This window comes from Calypte anna, chromosome 1, assembly GCF_003957555.1.
Source record: "Calypte anna isolate BGI_N300 chromosome 1, bCalAnn1_v1.p, whole genome shotgun sequence".
NCBI classification, from domain to species: Eukaryota; Metazoa; Chordata; class Aves; order Apodiformes; family Trochilidae; genus Calypte; species Calypte anna.
Genome location: NC_044244.1, coordinates 111,868,786 through 111,873,734, shown reverse-complemented (window position 1 = coordinate 111,873,734; position 4,949 = coordinate 111,868,786). Strand labels below are relative to the sequence as shown.

The window sequence follows — 4,949 nt, the reverse complement described above, 5'->3', positions numbered from 1 at the left end:
TATGCTGTATATGTTCTCCCTATAGGGAACATGCTGTGTACCTCTGCTCATCCCTGCTGCCCTTCCCTGAACCACTTTAATTTTACTTCATCCCTTCTGAGGCAGAAAGGGGAGACAAAACTTCCCTGCAGTTCAAGAGGTGAGCAAATCAGGCACTTTGGACTGTAGGAAAGTGGTTATTTCCAGAATGCTGGCTAGACTTCTAATAATCCCAATCTGTTAAAATTTTTGAGACCCTCTGAGCCACAAGTCAACATTTTCTCCATAATGACTGCTATTTCTCTCTCTTGAACTTTTTCTTGATTGTAGTCCCACCTTGAAGCAGTCTCACTCCTCTCTTCTCCCCATGACTCCTCTTCACCCTTGCCCTTCCCCATCACTTGAAGTACCACTGCTGTTTGTGGGGCTGCATGGTAAGCCAGGCTCAGCAGCAGCTCTCACCACACCAAAAAACTCTGGCTTGGAGGGGAAGGCTGCAGCTCCTTGGCAGCCTCAGTTGCCATGTCTGATGGACACCCCATCACCTCTGCTGATCTGTCTTCTGTCCCTCACCTGCAGCACCTCCAGCACCCTTCTGTCAGTGTCCCTGCCACCCTTCAGAGTGCTCCCCCCAGCAGAAACTATCCCCCTGGAAAAAATAGGGAACAAGTCATTTTCTTCCAGGTTAACACCTCAAAGTAGCTCTGCAAAGGAGCAGGGAACATCCAAGCCAACATAAGGGAGGGGCTGGGGTTGTGGGAGAGGGGCAGAGAGTGGGTCCATGCTGCAGCAGAACTGCTACATCTCCCTAGAGTGCCATGGGACTGAAGCTGTGTACATGCTTACTAGAGAGGAGCTCAGGGAAGCTCACAGCCCGAGGAAGGAAGCTGCTAATGAATATCTTTCCTTCTTCCCTTTCTCACATGCAAATGCTTTTAATGGCAACTCGTAATAACTATAATATGTCATGAATATGCTACTTTTTTTTTTTTTCTGTCCAATCCTTCTCAGCTTCACTTAAAGTCTGTTCTCACAAAGCTGTGTGAGGTATATAACACAGAAATCTGTCTCACAATTAAGAATTCCTACACATATACTGATGGGGAAGACGGTCAGGAGAAGCCTGATGCAGCTGTCTGTATTACATATCTAATTCCATTTTGTGCTTTTCAGGTCCTTATCAGTAGCTGAGGTGGTTCTCTTATCTTGTAGTATCTGTAGCCTTTCTTCCAATTTCTCTTCCCTAATAGTATGGTTCAAGTTAGGGGCCTCACACAGATCAAGAAAATAATTTTCTGTCTGGGACAGCCAACTCCCTTTTTCACATATCTCTTCAGAAATCCCTTTAGATTTCTTTTCAGAAATCTGAAAAAGATAAGACCTGCTCTTTCAATAGGTAAGAGCATCTCCTCCTTGCAGCCAAGGGTCTCTGCTCTCCATCTATGGCCCCTGCTAGCACTCTTCACAGGCCTGATTCAGGAAAGCATTCCAGCATCTTTTTAAACCTATTGCTGTTCAGGTAGGCAGTGTAATCCAGAACATTTGTGCTCACTTGCAGATCCCTTGTACTGTCAATGCACTCTTCTTCTTCAGAAAATAAAGCTGGACACTTTGACACTCTGACAATAAAGCAGTGTAAGTGGAACATAATTGGTGGGACCTTCATGTTTACTTAAGGTTTCTAAATAGTCCATATTTTTGTATCATATGACTTCAAAAATGATGTTTGCTCATGTAATTAGAGACTGTACTGTCACAAGGGAGACAAATTCAAACTCTCTGCAACCTAAACATTGTAGCTTCCTGGCATCTGCTTAAAAGACATCCTCATTTCACTCTTCTATAGGTTTCTTTCCCCCTCTCCTATTGAATATTCTAAAGTATTTTGAAAGTATAAAAAATACAGAGGGAAAAAAAGTAAACTATTCTCTCAACAAGCATGGCAGTGCCAGTGATACACACCTCTAAACATCCTCAGAATAGACCTTTTTCTTCATGCCCTGAGACCTGTGAGCACATGAAGAAGAACACCAGCAACAACCATTTCTAGCTTTGCAGGACCTGATCACAACCTGTGCTGCCATCAGGAACTCAGGCTGGCCCAACAGATGTTTTCCACCAGTAGGTCCCAAAGTGAGATAGGAAGAAAGACAAGTGTTACTGTTCCTATTTCACATTCATTTAAGTGTACTCGTTTCCAGAGAAGTGAAGGAAGGTATTTTGAGGATAGAGGTCAGGAGCAGAAAAGTCATGGAAAAGCACAAGGTCACCTAAACCCCAAACCAGAGCGTGAGCATCCCCTGGAGTATGCTGCCTCCCATGGAGCTTTCTGTCATCAGAGGACACTCCACCACCCTGTTAAAGCACTCACTCCATTCCCATAAAAGAGGAATGAGATGGAAGCCCTTCTCATTCTTAATATTTTTTTTTCTGCTCTGTAGTTGACTTCTATGTAAAATACAGCCTACATTTGCACCAAACGTTACCAAAAAGGAATGGTGCCACTTGTGCTGAACACCATAGCTTTGACTCAGCCCATGCCCATTGGACCTTTAGATCATGACTGCTCCCTGTGGCAGCACTTAGGCCTCTGATGGACACCCAAAGTAGGGCTACAGCCCCATTGCAGCTCCTCTTCCCCCATGCCTTGAGCATGGAGTAGACAGAAATGACTCTCGCTGCTCCTTTAAAGCAGCCAGGCAGACACAAAAAGGTTTTCAATTTAATTTTGGTTTCAGGCTGCCCTGCACAATAATCCATATTGACCCTCCCATATGAAAGAGCAAGAGCTTTCCCTTGGCTCTCCCAGGAAGTCCTTGCCCTTAAATCATGGCAGAGCAGAGAGCTGCACGAATAGTTTTTCTGTTACTGCAAATATGACTTGCAGAGCAACAGGCTTGGCTCCCAGAACCCAAAGATAAGGCAGGATGTGGGAATTGCCTCCCACCTTGTCCATGAAGCCAGAACCACATCCTCTGTCTCAGGAACGTCCCACTGTTTTTTCCTCTGTTGCCTACTACAGACCATGAGAATGGCGAATGTCCCGCTCTGGCCTGAGAGGGATTCTTTAGCCTGTTATGAATACCAGGCCTTGGCAAAGTGGGATTTTTCAGCAGCCCACAACTAGTCAAATCACAGCCTCTAACCAAAGTGCAGAGATGCACTCCTGCTATTCAAGGGCTTCCTTCCCATCCTTCAGTGGTTTTCTGCTTCTGATAGTTCAACAATGGACTCTTCAAAACAAAGAAATACAAATGCAACTGCTTTACTCCACTTTTTTTTTTTTTTTAACTAGACAATGGTCTTTTCATATACCCCCAACTAAAATATGATATGACTTTGCTTAAACCTGTACACTAATATACATAATTTGGTGGTGAGGCAATGTTGAATGAGCTCAGTCCTGCCTTACTGAAAAATTTCTATCCAACAGGCATTGCCTAACTACATTAACAGTGATTAAAACCCAAACTTGAGAAGAATTACCTTGATACTCTTCATTATTATAGCAGCAACCCTAGCAAATAGGGAATCATGCTTGGAGTTATAACAACACTGTGTTTATTCCCATCTTCCCGTATCAGCAATCCCACTAAAGCCAAGGACAAGCTTACCCTTAGGTGAGCAGCTACTGAGCTTTCAGTATGACTGGCATTCTGATAGCAGCTCCTCTGCAAGCTCTGGAGGGGCTCAGTTTCTGCAGTGAATATTATTACACTTAAAATAGAACAAAACTCTGTAAAGAGCAAACCAGTTCATAGCTGTGTTGGAGTCCCACTCTCATGTACTCCTTACAAAAGGATGAAGCCCAGAACAGTCAGAGTTGACACTATAAATTAATCCCCCTTAATATTTGTCTTGCAGTTTAATCTCAGATGCCACTAACCTACATTTGTTTAAAAAAATCAACTGGTCTCTATCTCAATAGTAGTTTTGTATCCTCTAGAATCAATTTTCCCTGTTTATACTCCCACCCATCCCTTCACGATTTTAATTGCCTTATTTAAAAATGTCAGAAATAAATATCAGAATATAACTATAAATATCAGAAAAAGCAAACCTTTCAGCCACGAGGTTGAGTGGAGACATGCATATCAGTAAACACATTTCCTGAGTAATAGCACACTACGCAGTTTGTAAAATGCAATTACGCAGTAGCAACTCTTATCAGGAAACGTATTTACACTGATTCTTTGTAGCAATAGATCAAAGAACTTATTTTACTGACCTATATCAGGACTTAATTGTGCAGCAGTTTCTTATATAAATAAGCAAATCCTCTTCCTTTTTCTGAATAATTTCCTCCTAATGGACAGCAGTTTTCCTGACGTGGGTGCTTTGCACAGATTAATTTTTGAAAATTAGAATAGGTGTCTCAATTTAATATACCTCATCACTGGAAAACTGCAGACATCTGAAAGCCTGGCTGTCTGTGGAGGAAAAGGAGAACAGTACAAACAATGAGGCCCCCATCCCAAGAAGACACTAGCAAGTGACCAAATCTCAGAAATATCTAGACTTTTTTTTCCTCTTGTCTATTTTCTTTTTGGTCTCTACCTACCCACAGAACTATCTAGAAAAGTGTAAGAAATATCCATCCAGAAGTGAAAGACTGACGAGCATGGAAAATCCCCAAATTCTGGCACCCACTCCTTTACCAGCCAGGAGTGCACAGGTTTTCTCCTCTCCTCAGGTATCCAACTACTCTGCCATTAGGACAGGACTTCCAGTACAGCTACGCAGCCAATGGTCACTCCTTTATGGGGGATTTAAAACGTTTTGTTTACACTTTTTTTTGGAAACACCCACAAACAGTGTAAGGGCTCCTCAGGTAGGATACACCACCTTTGGATTGCAACCCTCCATGCAACTCTACTCATTTTAGGGTCTTCAATCATGTTCCAATACAATCAGGAATACCAGCAAGCACATTTGCAGCAATTAGCAGCACGCTCCAGACAGCGTCAGCT

General features: G+C 42.9%; 1 long non-coding RNA gene across 1 annotated transcript; it reads right to left on the bottom strand.

The window, feature by feature from the left end:
* Positions 1 to 3,174: 3,174 nt before the first annotated feature.
* On the bottom strand, positions 3,175 to 4,655 carry LOC115599711. The gene is made up of 3 exons (XR_003988573.1): positions 4,638 to 4,655; positions 3,594 to 3,676; positions 3,175 to 3,212 (listed from the first exon to the last, which is right to left on the bottom strand). It is a non-coding gene; the product is annotated as an uncharacterized LOC115599711 (long non-coding RNA).
* Positions 4,656 to 4,949: the final 294 nt, after the last annotated feature.